The sequence below is a fragment of the Vulpes vulpes genome, chromosome 6, assembly GCF_048418805.1.
Source record: "Vulpes vulpes isolate BD-2025 chromosome 6, VulVul3, whole genome shotgun sequence".
Taxonomy (NCBI): domain Eukaryota; kingdom Metazoa; phylum Chordata; class Mammalia; order Carnivora; family Canidae; genus Vulpes; species Vulpes vulpes.
In genome coordinates, this window is record NC_132785.1 from 127,271,412 (window position 1) to 127,288,633 (window position 17,222).

General features: G+C 42.5%; 3 non-coding genes and 3 pseudogenes across 3 annotated transcripts; all 6 read left to right on the forward strand.

Annotated features, from left to right (window-relative positions):
* Positions 1–674: 674 nt before the first annotated feature.
* LOC112930348 (small nucleolar RNA SNORD113/SNORD114 family) lies at positions 675–739 on the forward strand (annotated as a pseudogene).
* A 922-nt stretch (positions 740–1,661) lies between these two features.
* Positions 1,662–1,733, forward strand: LOC112930381 (small nucleolar RNA SNORD113/SNORD114 family). Its single transcript, XR_003237142.1, has one exon. It is a non-coding gene; the product is annotated as a small nucleolar RNA SNORD113/SNORD114 family (small nucleolar RNA).
* An 888-nt stretch (positions 1,734–2,621) lies between these two features.
* Positions 2,622–2,696, forward strand: LOC112930372 (small nucleolar RNA SNORD113/SNORD114 family). Its single transcript, XR_003237134.1, has one exon. It is a non-coding gene; the product is annotated as a small nucleolar RNA SNORD113/SNORD114 family (small nucleolar RNA).
* Positions 2,697–3,628: 932 nt separating this feature from the next.
* LOC112930373 (small nucleolar RNA SNORD113/SNORD114 family) lies at positions 3,629–3,704 on the forward strand (annotated as a pseudogene).
* Positions 3,705–5,008: 1,304 nt separating this feature from the next.
* On the forward strand, positions 5,009–5,085 carry LOC112930362 (small nucleolar RNA SNORD113/SNORD114 family; annotated as a pseudogene).
* Positions 5,086–7,101: 2,016 nt separating this feature from the next.
* Positions 7,102–7,175, forward strand: LOC112930363 (small nucleolar RNA SNORD113/SNORD114 family). Its single transcript, XR_003237126.1, has one exon. It is a non-coding gene; the product is annotated as a small nucleolar RNA SNORD113/SNORD114 family (small nucleolar RNA).
* The last annotated feature ends 10,047 nt before the right edge of the window (positions 7,176–17,222 follow it).

Consider the following 17,222-nt stretch of genomic DNA (forward strand, 5'->3'; position numbering starts at 1 on the left):
TTGTTCATTACTAAAATATATAGTCAGGGAGATGAATATTAATATTCACTGGAATGGATAATAAATAGACCAAGTATATTACAGCTTTGAGTAAGAGTGACATGGATGGTGATAGGTGGTAGTATCACCCTGAGTCAGTCAGTCGCGAGTTTGATATTTATTGCATTGAGAGAAAAATAAATATTACCATACATTAATAAACACTTAAATGATTATGTAAATTAAAGATGAAAACTGTGGGTCAACGGGGAGAATGTCTCATTTTTTTAAATCATTGTCTCTTCAGAATGGATGCACTGAGCTGATTTTAGCTTTTGCCTTAATTAAGATTATGTTGTCTCTGTGTCAGGAAAGAGACAAGGTGAGTTATAGTCAAAGATCTTAGCTTGGTTTTAATCATTTGTTTAAGAGTATTCTCAGCATTGTTAAAAAGTATTAAACATAATAAAGTTATCCATGGCACAAAAGTAGATATAATAAGAAATATTGTGTTGATTAATAAAATAGGAAAAATATAGTATATATGGGAAAGGATTCCACAGAACAGCATTAATGATATTCAGGCATCTTGTGCTCATGTTTTCTTGAATAAGTGTGTCTTTTATTAATATCTATGAATTAACGATTTAATTGAGGATAAATGTAAAACACATAAAAAAAGTGAGGATCTAGCATGGACCAATAATGATGATTGGTGGTGTATGAGTTATGGATGATGAGCAATACATATGAGGTTCAACACAATACCTAGTCTATTACTTGTTTGAAATGATCCCTTAGACACATGTCAGGAGTATACAGATATCATGTTATCATTTTAGATTTACAGATTTAGATTCACTATTACTAATGAATCAAGGATAGAGCCACCAAACAAATATAAATAGATAAAGAAGAGGAAGCATTTTTCAATTATAAACCTATGTGATGAGGCAAAAAATATTACTAAAAACTGAAAACACTGATGTTCATTCAGAAATAAATGGATTAAGAATGTTCTCTCTTTGGTTTAAGATCATGTAGACACTGTTTAGTAAGTAAATTTTATTGTTCTGGATCAGATCCAAGTTTGAGATTATTCCTTTTGTTAAGAGAAAAAATATTTGTGGAAAATTAATACATATATCAATACATAACTGAAATGCAGAAATAAAAGATCTGTTGATAAGATTTATTTATTTTTGTTTTTTAGATCATCTGTTCTATACTCTTCAGAGTGGACACACTTGAGTTGATTTAACACCTTCCGTGGTCACGAGCTCCATGTTGCATATGTGTGCTAGGAGCACGGAGACCAATGTGAGTAGTAGACACAGTGTTTGTCTTAGTTTGGGTGGGTGGTTTAAGAGTACTCAACGTAAAAAAAAAAAAAAAAAAGAGTACTCAAAGTATTACTTAAAAGATGGCCAATTGTACAGTAGTGATAAATGTGAGATTGAGATGGTGCATTATACTGATTATTGCATGTATATAAAATTGAGGTTAATTAATGAAAGAGATTGATGTGAGAATTATTCATTATGAAGATTAGGGATAAAACTCCTCTTGGGTCTTTGTGAATCACAGTGATTACAAATTATTATTAGTGAATTATGGTCTATTATTAGTGAATTATGGTCAATAAACAGATAGAAGTGAATGAAGAAAAAGAGAGACAATACTGGATCAATGATGACTACTGGTGGCGTATGAGTCCTATACGATGAATACGTGTCTGGAACTCTGAGGTCCGACAGAAGAGAAATCTAGGCCATTCCTTTTGTTTAAAGTGATTATATATAGAGAGATCAGGAATACACAAAGATATTTTTGGTCTTTGGGTTCATTGTTTTTCATTTCATTATTATAACTTGATAAGTGAATTGAAAGAAGTAGAGAAAGAAAGAGAAGTGGAATGAAGCATGTCCAATTATAAAAATACATGATAAGGCAAGAAATGCTATTAATATATATTGTTAACACTGAAGTCCAACAGCATGTGACTGTTACCTCTTAAGTTGGGGAAAATATATTATTAATTACAGACAAACATTTATGTCATGGGTCAGCAGCAAGTTGAAAATTATTTTCTTAGGAGGAAATGAAATAAATACACTTGAAATTAATGATTGCATAAATGACTGTCTAAATTAAAAGTAAAAGGCAAGGATTAATGGAGAGCTGGCATATTTTTTTTATCATCTGTTCTGCTCTGTACTCCTCAGAATGGAAACACTTGAGCAGATGTAAGCATCTTTCACGGTCTTGAGCTTCTGGTTTCATCTATTTGTTAGGTGTATGGAGACCAATGTGAGTAATAATCAATGTTCTTATTTTGGTTTGATTTCTTTATTTAAATAGAGTATTTAATGTGTAACAAAGTTTGAAAGATAATCAAATAAGGCCAATTGTAGACTAGTGGTAAATACAGAGTGGATTTGAAACATTCTATCAATGGATGCATATATGAAAATCTAAGGATATTAATGAAAGAGATATATTGATATGAGATGATTCTATATACAGATTAGAGATACCAGGACTCTTTTTCAGTTTTTATGAGTCATGGAGTTTAAAAGTATGATTAGTGAATTAATGAATTAATAAATATAGAAATGAATGAAGAGAAAGTGGACTAATCCTGGATCAATGATGACGGCTGGTGGCGTATGAGTCATATACGATGAATGCTACGTGTCTGGAACTCTGAGGTCCAACCCAAAAGAGATCTAGTCCATTTTCTCTTTTTGAAATGATTATATAAACAGATGTCAGAAGAATACAAGGCTTTCATTTTGGTCTTTGCGCTCATGCATTTTCAAACTATTATTACAATTGGATCAATGAAAGAACATTAAAAATGTATAGGTAAAGATGAATAATGTTAAGCATTGTTCAATTATAAAAATATCTGATGAAAAAAATAAAAATATCTGATGAGACAAGAAATACTGTTGATATATATTGAAAACTCTGATATTCATTAGGAAGTAAATGTCATAAGGGTGTTACTCTTTAACTAAAGATAATATAGACAGTGTTACCAATAGTCAGTGCTCATGTTCTGGGTCAATGGCAAGACCTATACTGTTTACTTTAGAGAAGATAAAATGTTATCCCAAATAACTACCTAAATGACTGGTTAAATAAAAAGTGGAATGCAAGGACCAATGCAGATAATGTCTCAACCTTTCTTTATCACCTCCTCTGCCTTGTAAGCCTTAGAATGGACACCCTTGAGCTGATGTAAGCATCCTCTATGGTTGTGAGCTCCATGGTTACATCTCTGCATTAAGATCATGGAGACCAATGTGAGTAATAGTCAAGGTTGTTGTCTTGGTTTCAGTGTTTGTTTTTTAAAGGCATTCACGTATTATTTTAAAAATATGAAATATAAATTTTGAAGGTTAACCATTGCCCTGGCATAAGTATGGGGTTGATGTGAAGCATTGTTTTGATTAATTTTTACATGCAGCATTGAAATAAATTAATGAAAGAGGTATATTGCCATGAGTAACACTTCTACAGACAGATGTTAGAGATACTTAAGGATCTTACTCTCATGTTTTATGACTTTAGGTATTTCTTTTAATATTATTGATGAACTAATAAAATTCATGTAGACACAAATTAAAATGAGGGCCAAGTCTGGATCAATGATGACCACTGGTGGCGGTATGAGTCATGGATGATGACTACTACATGTCTGGAACTCTGAGGTCCAACACTAATACTATAGAAATCTAGTCTCTTCTTATTGTTGGAAAATATCCTATAGATAGATGTTAGAGATATGTAAGAATCTTTTGCTTCTAAAGTTATGGCTTATAGATTATGATCATATTAATATAAAAGAATCAATGGAAGGATCAATAAAAATAAATACTTAAAGGTGAACAGAGTGAGGCATATTCCAAATTATGAAAAGATGTGGTAAGGAAAGCAATACTATTAATATTATGTGGAATGGATAATAAATGGACCAAGGGTGTTACCCCTTTGGCTAAGGATTACATAGGTACTGATAAGTAATAATCAGTTTTGTTGTTCTGAATCAACTAATTGTGAGTTCGACATTTGTTTTATTAAGAGAAAAGTAAGCAAATAGCACAATAAATTAATATTAAATGGCTGAGTAAATGAAAGGTGAAATAGGAAGGACCAATGGGTAGAAGATGTCACACTTTATTTTCTGCTTGCTCTTATACTCCTCAGAATGGACACTGCTACACCAATTCTGGCATTCCGTCATGGCCTCAAACTCAATGGTTGTCTTAAGATCATGGAGACCAGTGTGTGTGAGTAATAGTCGGAGTTCTTGTCTCAGTTTGGGCAATTTAAGAGTAATGAATACATTATTAACAAGTAGGAAATAGGGATACCTGGGCGGCTCAGTTAAGTGTTCAACTCTTGATTTCGGCTCAGGTCATGATCTCTAGGTCTTAAGACCAAGCCCTGAGTTGAGCTCCCACCACAGTGGGGCATCTGCTTGAAATTTTCTCTTTCCCTCTGTCCTTCCCCCTGCTTGTGTGCTCTCTCTCTCTCTCTCAAATAAATAAGTAAATCTTTTTAAAAAAATGAACTAGGAAATATAATTAAAGAAAGCCAAACAGGACTTAGTAATAAACATGGGAATGATGTGAAACATTATGTTGAGATGTCCATATGTGAAACACCGAGGCTGATTTAAGAAACAGATCTGATGTCTGTGGGAAATGATTTTATAGATGGATATTAGGGATGTCAAGGCTCTTATACTGGGGTTTTCGGATTCATGTGTATTTCTTCATGAGTAAATAGTAAATTAGTGAATAAACCAATAGGCAAGATATAAATGAAAAGAATTAGGGATCCCTGGGTGGCTCAACGGTTTGGCCCCTGCCTTCAGCCCAGGGTGTGATGCTGGAGTCCCGGGATTGAGTCCCACATCAGCCTCCCTGCATGGAGCCTGCTTCTCCCTCTACCTATCTCTGTCTCTGTCTCTCATGAATAAATAAAATCTTAAAAAAAAGAAAAGAATTCACAGGCTTGAATCATTGATAGTGACTGGTAGTGTACGGGTTAAGAATGATGAATGTGTTTGGAACTCTGTATGGAAGTGTTAAATCACTATATGGTACACCTGAAACTAATATTACACCATACTTTAACCAATTGTAATTTATTTTATTTTTTTATTTTTTAAAGATTTTATTTGTTTATTCATGAGAGACACACAGAGAGAGACAGAGACAAAGGCAGAGGGAGAAGCAGGCTCCCCACGGGGAGCCTGATGCAGGACTCAGTCCCAGGACCCCGGGATCATGACCTGATCTGAAGGCAGATACTCAACCACTGAGACACCCAGGTGCCCCTAACCAATTAGAATTTATTTTTTTTCCAATTAGAATTTAAATTAAAAAATTTAAAAATAAAAAAAAAGAATTCATATTTATTTTCCCTTTTTTTCCTTCATCTACTTTCTTCTACAGAATGGACACACTTGAGATGATTCTGTAATGATCAAGACCTTTTTGATTCAGTGTGAGTAACAGTCTAGATTCTTGTCTTTGTTGGGCTATTTAGGGTATTCGGGGTTGGCTGTATGATTAAAAAGTATGGAATATAACCAAAGAAGGTCACATAAGGACCAATGATGAGATTGTGTTACAAACCAAGGTTCATGATAAATCTGATCTAGCATAACACATACCCCTTTAAAAAAGAAGTTCTAACCTTTTAGCTCTAAGGGTGCAAGACCCAGAGTCAATAATCTGCAGCACTCCTCATTCTTTGTTGGGTGGTTTATTTAGTGGTGCTCATTGGATAAAATGGATAACTTAACATATTAATTAATAAAATGGTGGTCTGTTCATGAGCCAGATGTAAGAATGTGGCATGCATCATTGTTTCCGAGAAATTTCTGTCACGGTTCCTTCATGTTCGACAATTAAAACCCAAATCTGGTTTGTCAACATCCTCTTTACATTCTGCAGGATGGATGGACCATAGCTAATTAAATTATTCTCCAATCATGAGGATCTTTGCCTTATCACTACGGGGAAGGAGTATGTCATCCTACGTAAGTAACAAAGTTCTTGGTTTGGTGGTTAGTTTGTGGGTTTTCATATTATCTAAAAAAAAAAAAAACAACCCCCCAAAAGAACTTCCCATCTGTTAACATGCAACACTCTTACAATACCACTGACCATATTCCCTATGCTCTGCCTTTATCCCTGTGACTTGTCCATTCCACAGTGGGGGTCTGTATCTCCCACCCCTTTCACCCATTTGCCCATCCCATCCCTGCCTCTCAGGTGACTGTCAGTTTGTTCTCTGTATGTATAGGTCTGGCTCTGATTTTTGTTTATTCTTTTGGTGTATTTTTTAGATTACACATATAATTGAAATCATACACTCTTTGCCTTTCTCTGACTTATTTTCCTTAACATAATTCCCTCCAGGAATTGCTGAATCACTGTGTTGTACACTTGAAACTAATGTAACATTGTGTGTTGGCTATACTCAAATAAAAAATATATATGGAAAATGTAAACAAAAATGAAAGGAAACAATAAATGTAAATTAACTTTTAAAATGTCATGCATAGACCAAGAATGCGAATCTATTATGAACCACAGCTTATAATTAATCCAATGTAGCACAAATGAAGTTCAAGTAAAAAAACTTAGCTTTTTTCATCCATTTCAAAACTTCCAGTCTCATTTTATGTTTGACCCACTGATTATTTATTTATTTATTTATTTAGTCCCACTGATTATTAATTTTTTTTAATTTTTTAAAATTTTATTTATGATAGTCACACAGAGAGAGAGAGAGAGAGGCAGAGACATAGGCAGAGGGAGAAGCAGGCTCCATACACTGGGAGCCCAACGTGGGATTCGATCCTGGGTCTCTAGGATCGTGCCCTGGGCCAAAGGCAGGCACTAAACTGCTGCGCCACCCAGGGATCCCATAGTCCCACTGATTATTTAAACATTCCTCTCTTGATAAAGATCTAGGCTGTTACTCATTTCAGGAGTCAGTATTCTAGTTGTTGAATAGGATGATATGGTTATTCACTATAACACCTAAAAATGGTTCAGTGTAATATCTAAAAGGTAAAGGCAGAAGGGCCACCCCTGGACCGATGATGTGAATGGAATGCATCTGAATAAAAATTATGATCAATCATTTTTTGAACCACTGAGGTCCAATGCAAAAAAAAGAACTAGTGTATAACTTTGGGGGAATGATCTCAGGAAAGTTTAAGAATCATGGATATTGATTTTATATTATTAGTGAATAAAAGAATGGATCAATAAACAGATAAGGTAAAGAAAAATAGGTCAAAATGTGGACCAATTCATAGGATTTGTTATAAAACAGGAAATGCTACTAATTCAGTTCTGATATACATTGGTCCATTAAGAAAAAAAAATACGTAGATTAAGTTGTTACCACTTTGCATAAGAAGCAGCTAGACCAAGGTATCTAATGGTCAATGTTCTGCTCTTAGGATTCCTATATGTTTGATTTATGAAGAAAGAAAAAGTTAAAATTGAACAAATGGTTAACTAAATGAGTGTGTGCCAAGTATGAGCCAGTGATGAATATATTTTATTCTTTCTCATGTCTGCCTTGTACCCTTGAATGGCCACATATTGGCTGCTTCAGTCATTATATTTAATGATGAAGACCCTGACTATGACCAATGTGGCCAAGGAGAGTAAAGATTATGGTAAGTAGTAGATTGAGTTTTTATTTACAGTTTTGTCTTTTTATTCATGGGGGGTGACTATATTATTTAAAAATAATAATTAGCTTCATGCAATCATGAAATGAAATTGAAGAAGACCATGCATGGACCAGTGATAAGAATGTATCCTCACAAGGTCCTGCTTAATTCATTTTGCAAAACTATAAAATAACAACAACAGACAGATCTCCATTCAAAAAGTAGACTTGGGCTTTTCTCTCTCAGATTAAGAAGATTATAGACACCTTCTGGTCATAGTCAAAGATCTTGTCCTTGGGCTGATTGTATTTTCTTTGGGTTTTATTACTTTATTAAAAATAATAAATAATTGAGCAAATTAAAAGCAAATATACTAGAAAAATTACGACGGCCACTGATGGCAAAAGACGTGAGTACTCATGAGACAAGGATTGGTTTCACTTGGGTTAATTATTTCACTACTCTGTTTAAGGAGTATGTAGAGAGACTTACCAGTAAAAATGTCCCCTCTTGTTTAGAAATAAATTCTTTGCTGTTACTTTGTTTTTGAAAAGGAGTAACTGACTAAATTAATAAGCAAGGAAAAATCCATACATAAAGAAAATTAAAGTGGTCAAGAGTATCCCAATGATAAAATCTTATGAAACAAGAATTAGGATCAACCCAATTTTGCTTCTCTGAGATCCATTTAACAGAAAATATTTCATCTTTGCCTCGGTGTATAATAAGGACAGACACAGTTGCTAAAATATTCGTTGTTTTCATTCTTCTACTTTGGTGGGTTCGTGGATGTTACTATTACCATTGCTGCTGCTGTTACTATTTTAATAAATCGATCTTGGAAAAATTAAATCACAGGAGGCAAAATCCTGGACCAGTGGTGAAAATGTGATTTGAAATGAGGATTATAGTTATTATAGGTCTGCACCATGGACATTTATGAAATAAAGCATTTACCTCTTTTATCTTTGTTTTAGTAGTATATAATAGCATGCAGTACTAGTCTGCATGTTGTATTGAAATAATTTAGATATTTTTGCATGCTACTCACCTGGATTATTTCTTTCCTCTGTCTCAGGTACAAATACTGATGACTTATTTGGAGGTGGTGGCAGGAATTCCCTATTCTAAAATTTTCTGGCCCTTGATGTCTGAGAGAGTGCTAAAATAACTAATAAGCTATTAATTTCAGCTCAACAAACATCGCCCCAAATCCATGTGAGTCTCCGTGTTGGTCATAGCACTTGTATCTGAATCCAGTTTAGTTCCAGTCATTAGGTAGCTCTTTGGGATTAGGTAACAAGTCAATATAATTGGGCAAGTACATGGGTTTTCCAGGAACACAGAAGGCGGGCCCTCAGCTCAGTCGTTAAGTATCAGATGCTTAATGAAAGAGATGACCCCTGGGCTGATGAAAAACTTACTTCCCAGGCTGTGAGCTCTGGGAAGTCAGGAATCTTCACCTTCTTATCCACTGTGCTGTCCATTAGGCCCAGCTCACAGAGCACATGAATAGACCTTTGTTGAATGAGAAATGGAATAAATGGTGAATGAAATAGAGAATGAATGATGCAGTGAGTTAGTGAATGACTGAATCTTTGAGTAAACAAAGGGAAAATATTGATGAAAATGCAGATATGCAAATGAGTTAACACATGACGATGAGTTGAGTAACGAAATGTGCATAAATGTATGATGAATTAATTGATGAGTTAATGCATGGATGAGACCATGTGTAAGTAAAACTGTCAGAAGGAGAATGAGTGAGTGATGAATGAATAAGTGAGTGAAAGACAAGTAGCTCAAGGACTCAGTAAGGACGAGTGCACAAATGGATGAGATAATGAATAAGTGAATCCCTGAATGAGCTCCTGAATTACTAGAGAATTGAAAATTAATTGGTAATGAGCGAATGAATGAACCCATGAGTCAATGTATGCATCAATGAGTGAGTAACCAAATGAATTAATTAATAAGCCAAAAGCTGAGTGGGTGAAGAAATTAATAAATTAGTGAAAGAAGGAAGAAGTTGAATAATTTAACCCATGAGTAAATAAATAAGTCCATGAATGAGACAAATTAATGAGCGGATGAATTAGCAAGTGGATGGAGGGATGGAATGGATATTCGGGTGAGTGAATAAAATAATGAATTAGCGAGTGAGTAAATGAGTCAGTGGATGTGAATGTAATCCAAGAACAACTTCGCTGAATGAATGAGTGAGTAAATCAGTGAGTTGAGAAATGAGGGAGTGAGTCAGTGATCCACGTGTGAGGCAGGACATGAGTGAGCTCACACTGGGATCCATTCCCCGATCTCTCCAGAGAGAGCTAGCCACACCCCAACCTCATGGCACGCTGTAAATGCCTCCACCGGGGCACCCGCCCCTTCTACTCCATCACCGGCATTTGTGTACATGTCATCACTAAACGGATGTGCCCCGAGAGCCAGGAACCAGGTCACATTCTTCTCCATATCCCCAGCGCCTGCCCGGCCCGGAGCCTAGGAGGCGCCCAGTAAATTATTGCTGAATGAATTAATGAATAACTAAAAATACATGTGCTTTTGTGGAACTAGGATGGCCCTTCACCGCATAGTCTGGGAACTGTTCTATGGGGAGGTGCGCTGTGTCAGATGGTCTGTGGCATCCTCCTACGCAAGTCCACATTCTCCCTCGGGTCCAGCTCCTAGGTTCGGTGCCAGACAGTGAGACAGGATACTGGCAGTTCTGACCGTCCTGGACATTGGCCCATCCTTGGGCAACATTGGCTTGGCATGGGGGAATGGAAGCCCTGGGTCTTCCCGAAAGCTGCTCTTGTCTCTGCCAAGACAGGACGTTGAAAATAACCTGGTCTTGTTTTTATGCCTCCAGCAAGTGGGCCTGCTCCTTGCCTGTGCAAGCAAACCGATTTCCTCTGGTTGTCGTTGCAGGGCTCTGGGTTAGACGGGAAGTGCCTCTGGATCTCTGGCTTCAGCTTCATCTGCTTGATGAGGGTAATGGCTGTTATGGGAATTAACCTTGTCCGGCGGGAGCTTGTTAGAAGGTCCACACTATGGTACCTAGTGGAGGGAACAGAAGCCTCAGAAATCACCTGAAGTAGCTGTAATCGGTGCTTTCAGCTGTATGTATTTGAAAGCTCTCAAATGATAGCCAAGTAATACCCAGATTCCCCTGTCCCAGAAGAATAGCGAGGTCAACGAAGTTCTGGAAGAATGCCAGTTTGGATGGGATGGACCAGCCCAGACCATGCATCTTTAAGGCAGCATAACGTGCCATTCTGCCTGGGGCAGATGACAAGAAAAGTAAGTTGGCAACACCTTTGCCCCATGTGGGGTATTTGCCCAAGACCCACCCTCTGCCCCACCCCCCACCCCTTGTATGACATCCTCCCTCCCTCCTGCATTATATGTTATAATTTTATATTCACTTTATGGCTGACACTGACCACTCCTCTCCCTTTCCTGTCTTGCTGGCTCCCGACCCTGGATTCCGTATCTCACTCCTGGTTTTGCATCCTTTGGCCTTTGTGGTGGAATCTGGTCACTTGGCTTGGAATATGGCCTTCTCCTTCCTGACGATTGGATCTCAGCTCAAATCACTGGCCTTTCTACTTCAGACTAAATCAGGTAGATATCTCCCCCTGTTCTTAATCGTGGGCATCTGGGACCCTAACTTTGAGTCTTCTGGGTTGGCTATCTCCCATCAGGGCAGGCTCTGGCCTCTCCGGGTCCCCCAAATGCTGAGGGTGGGCAGAAGGATGACCATTGGTGGCTTATGGCTAGAATCAAAGGTGTGACTGGCAAGTGTGTGGATGTTGGAGATGGGACGTGGGCTCTCACATTCCCCAGGACTGCTGGGTGGACGAGCTGTTTGGATCTCACAGCAGTCAACAGCTTCCAGTTGATTCTAGTCTGTGTTTAACGATGATTGCTCAGCTTCATGCTAAGGTCTATCACCCGTAACCTGCCTCACGCTCACATAGCCCTTTGTCTTCCTGGCTCCTCATATCCTTCTGTCCAGAATCACCCGGGGTACTCACAGTACGTCCTGACACTCCTGATGGAGCCCGTGTTATGGGGTTCATTATGACCTGCTGGTTTCTCCCAAAGGGAATGAACTCCTTGAGGATAGAGTCCTCTCTTTGTGTCATGTAGCCCACCAGAAGGTCGACTTGAGAAAATGTTTGGCGAATTAATTGTCTATTTTTTCATGTATTCAGAAAACATTGGGCTCTTTCTATGGTGCCAGATGCTGCATATAAATGGCAAGAAAAAGCCATATCCTCTCTTTGCCCTTGTGAAGCCCCTAGTCTTGGCTGGGAGATAGATTTTAAACAAATTCTCCCTGCAGAATTCCTCTATTACACTCATGATGAGTTCTATGAAGCCAAGTTGCCATTAGCTTGGTTGACCTGCCTGCTGCCTGGGCTGGGCTGGCCCTCATGACAAGCTCCCTCTGCTTCTCTTCCGTGTTCTGGGGTGCTCTGAGTGGACTGGGCCACAGCCACGGGCAGAACTGGTGGATGGCTGTGGCTCCCTGCGATCAGGTCTTGGGGGTCCTCGGACATCCTTGGAGGAAAGAGGGGTGAGTGGACTGTGGGGTCTGTGTCGCAGCTGCTTGGTTATTACCTGGGCAGTGGTTACCAGCCAAACATTGTGTCTCATGCAAGCCCTGTGCTTGTTTAGGATGGCTACGCTGAGGGTCAGGGTTTGAGCTGCCCATCAATGTTCAAGGTTTTCTCTTAGAAGTACTGACAGATGACAAACCAAGGGTACGTTGGAATTCATGTTGACCTCTTCTCCCTCCACCACATGGCATTCTGAGTCTCTTAAAATGGCCACCTGAGAAACCCTAGTGTCACTAGCATCTCTTGGGTGTTCAGTAGCACACCTGGCAGTCGGCACACCATGACCGATGCCTCCCTCCCTCCACCTCCGACTTCAGTCCTGCCCCATCAGCATGTCTCCAAGGAGTCCCAGAGGCCACCTCTGGCTCCCTTCCACCACACCAGTCCAGACTTCCCTCATCTTGGGCTGGCATCAGCCTCCAGATTGGTCTTTTTGCCCCTCTTCCAGTTTTTTTTTTTTGCTGCAGTTAGTACAATCCTTCTAGATTTTTCTAGAATGCATGAAAAAGAATCCATGCTCCCTAGAGCCCTCTTTTGTGTTCTGGAAGCCCAGGAGCTTGGGCTCAGGTTCTTCATGACTTGGCCTGCCATCCGGCCTCCACCACACACTCCTGACCCTGTGTGGCACCCTGCAGACCCTCCCTGAGTCTGTGCGTCTGTGTCTCTGTGCCTTTGCACGCGCTCCTGCTCTGACCCTGTCCTCACACTGCTCAGTAGTTGGACAGCTTGTCCTGCCTCCCCCTGGTGGATTGGGTCACCCCACATTTGGAACTGTTGCATGGCCATGAACTTGACCTCCATTCAGAAACCTCTCCTGTGCTTGGTGTAGGTGTTCGCCTTCCCAGCCTGGTGGTGGGTGCTTGGTCTTGGGTGTCTTGGACTCCACTCTGTCTGGGACAAAACCTGTACAGAGTGGTGGGTTCATCTGTCAGAAGCTGGTTGAATGAGACCATGAATGGACGCACATAAGAAGGATTGTGAGGCCATTCTGGGGCAGATTCTATTCCTGGCAGAGAACTGGGGTCCTTAGAGCTGGGAAATAGCACCTCCTCATTGCTGAGGCCTGTCCTCTTCTCCAGCCAACTCCACTTTGCCTTCCGCCTGCGACTCATTAAGAGATATGTAACCTTAATCCTTGAAATTGCCTGGGACGGAGCGTGTTTTCACTCAAGGACATGAACATGGAGATTTTATTCCTCCTTAAATAAATCTCACTCCCCCAGGACGTTTGGACAGGATGTGGGCAATTGGACCAGGGCTTGAAACTGAACGTCTTGCAAAAGGCCTGTTTGAAAATTTGAAACCCTGTGGCCACTGGCCAGAGCCGGGTCTGGTTTGTGGGGGTCGCTGGAGCCTCCTTGCAAAGCAGGGAAGTGAAGATTGAAAACAAACCTTCATCTGTCACTGAGCAGGCCCATGGTCTGCAAACAGAATTCCGCGGTTCGGTTTTGCTTCTCGAACGAAACTGGAGTGAGCTTGCTCAGCCCCATCAGCTCTTCCTCCGAGCTTCTGGCGGAGGCCTCAAACCCTCCTGGAGCCAGAGGGGAGTCTGAGTTGGTTCTGGAATGGAGAGGCCAAGAACGTGGTGCTAGCTGGGACTGGGATGCTCAGCGGCAGGCCCAGCTTAGGGTTCGACCTTCCCGTGGAGGGTGGGGGGTTCCCGGTGGGGCTGGGGACGGGAGCCTGGGCATCCTGACGCTGATGGAAAGGGTAACGTTATATCATATTATTATTAAAACATTATATCATGCCTGTCATCACCAGGCACAGCCAAGAGTCGCCCTGCTTTCCCCAGAGACAGGTGACATCAATTCCTCAGTGTGGACAGGCCTGGGGAGGGCAGTCGTGACTCTGGGCTCGGGGCTCCCACTTCCCAGAGTGGTGGCAGAGGCTGGCACCCCAGAGTCACAGGTGCAGCAGGGCGGGGGGACACAGGGACACAGACAGGCCCCTGAGAAGGGGTCTCAGTGTTTGAGCCCTTGTGATGGGCTGTCCCACTGTCCCTGCTGAGCCATGAGTGAGCCCAGGCCCTGGACTGGCCTCTAGGACAGGGAGGTGTGTGGCCTTTCATTCTCTGTTGACATTTGTCTTTCTCTGCCAGGGAAGAGTGGTCTGTGTCTTCAAAGTCACCATGTTCCGGGCTCCTGATCTGTAAGAGAGAAGTAAGTTTCATTCATTTGTCCCGCAGAAGTCTTGCTGCGTGCCGTGCCCCACAGAGCTCTCCCCTGAGCTGGGGTTCCCCACGGTGGGTGGCCTCCTGCCGGGCCCCCTGAGCCAGCACCCCCTCCACCGGCCCGCCACGCTCACTGGGCCTCAGTGGCTACCTAGGACCTTTACAAAGGCTGACATGTCCTTCTTCCCTGCATCTGAGACTTGGGTTGGAGCCAACAGCTGCCCAGTCTCAGTGTCCCCATCTGTAAACACGGGAGAAGGATGACGGTAGGAGTCTCCACATCACCATTTTGTCTATCCTGTAGGGGGTGGGGGTGGGGAGGAAAAAAGATGCCTCTCTCTTGGACTCTGGTCCCACCCCTCCTCCTCACTGTCCTCCAGGCCCTTGATCCTCACTGGTCACTTGGGGACCGGTTTGTTATATTTTCTTTTCCCTCAGATCAACACAATAAAATAAAAGACAGTCCTGCTAGCTTGGCAGGGGCCGGACCCTGTGCCCCTGCAGATGTTCCCGGTGTCAGCAGGAGCCAGTGGTCCCCACCAGCCGGGGCTGCTGGCAGCTGTCCAGAGGGGACAAGGGCAGGCCTGGGCACATGTGTCCCTGCCATGGCCTCTCGTTCCTCAGGGGCCTCCTCTTCTCTGCTGCCCCCTGGGTGCCCCTGGGATTCTGGCCTCATTTACTGGCGGGCCCGCCATGGGGTTCTCTGGGGAACCCCCCCAGGCCAGAGTTCAGACTTTTTAAAGAGGCATTTGTCCAACCCCCTGTGCCTCTGGGGTCACCTGCTGCTTCCCTGAAGCTTTGGGCCCCTGCCCCTCGTGTTCTTGCTCAGCCTTCCTATACATACCCCTCGTATAGGCCCTCCTCCTGCCCTCCTGATCCCGCTGCTCTGCACGTCACCTATCCAAATATTTTGTACCCTGGTGAGCCGTGGGCCCACATTCCTTGGTCTGGCTGTTTATCCAGGTGGTGGGAGCTCATCCACCTTGGGAAAGCCATACTCGAAGTGTAGGGTGGCCCCCAAAGGTGGACGCATTCCCCTCGAGCCACAGAAGACGATGGAAGTGGCCTGGGACCCTCTGGCCTGAGGCCTTCCCTTGGTGGGTCTCCTGGCTCCTCCCAGGGCCGTATTTCCTCAGTGAGATACGGGGCCCGTGCTGTGTGCAGACTTGGGTTCCTACTGGGAGGAGAGAGAGGCAGAATGGAAGTGGGGAGCTGGTGTTGGTTGGCTGATGAGGCCTCCTGCGTGATGGCTGTTCTCTGGGGGGCAGCAGGGCACAAAATAAAAGGGTTTCGTGAGCTAGAAAGCACTGGAAAGGTATTAGAGAAACAAGAAGGGAGATGCTCATAGGGTGTCCACCCCTCCCCATCTCCCCCAGAGCTGGCCCCAGTAGGTGGGGGCTGCTACCTTGCATCTCACCGAGGACTCCTGGTACCACAGAGGGTGCATCATCAGCCCCCCACTGCAGAAAAGGAAACTGAGGCTCAGATGAGTACAGTGAGCCCAGCGATGTCCCCAAGTCTAGGGTGTGTCCCACACCCTCACAGCAGCTCCCATGCTTTGTTGCCTCCCCTGAATGCACAGGATGGACAGGTGCAGCAGAAGGGTGCCTTGAACTCAGAGCCCAGATGTCTGTTGCCCCACCTGGGAGATTGGTGGCACTGTCCTCCTTCATGTTAGAGGCTTGGGGCCTCAGAGCCTGGCAGTACATGTTTATGATTTGCTCATCAGGACCAAAGAGCGTAACAAACTTTTATAGCTAAGTGACCTTTGTAAAAGCCCTCAGGGAAGCATCTGGAAAACTCCTTCCTGCTCCTGACAGTTGCCCCAAATGGCATGCTTCAAAATACACAGAACGTACAGGCTGTAGAGCTAGCTCGCTCCTGGCCTGGCCCATCAGGGGAATGGGGGCGGGACCACCCTTAGCCCACCTGAGCTTGCTCCCTACCAGAGCCCACTGGATGCCCACTTGCCCCTAAAGTCCCCCTGCCATGACCTTAGGGGCTGTGTTAACTGGGGGGCATCCATCTGTTGTTGAGACCAGCCCACTTCTGTCCCTGCAAGGAGAGCGGCCAAGGAATGGTGTGGCTAGAACTGTCCAAAAACGGGCAAGGCAGTAAGCAGCCCAAGCACAGCTCCGAATCCAGGATCGGGGCATAGCCAGGGGTGGGTCTCAGCCCGTGAGGTCAGGACTGCTGGCAGCTATAGGAACAGCCACCCAGCACAGGGGGCTGCAGGTCAGTTAGTGTCTGGCTCTGGGTTGGCGCTATGCAGGGTTTATGGATGGGCATTAAGCCCTTCACAGCTAAATAAAGATAATGGAAGTTTAATAATAATTGATAACTGATAATTCCGTTTACTCCTGGGGGGACTTGGGGTCACCGACAATAATAGTCATACTAGCAACAGCAGTAACTCAACAGGTGGGAATCTGAAGGCTCTGATCTGCGAGGCCGGCCCCACAGTTCCTTGTCCTGCCTCCTTCCCCTCCTCCACCTTGCCCAGCCTGAGCGTCTTGAGATGCCCATCCACCCCTCCTTTCTTTTTTTTTCTTTTTTGAAGACCTATGGGAATTTAATATACTATTTTTACAACTTTTCTATAGATTTAAAAGTTTTGAAAAAAGGTAAAATGATATATTCATATTCTATAGCACAGCAATTTGGAGAAATAATCAGAAAATCACACACATATTCAGCACAAGGAGCTTTATCACAGATCAAAGTT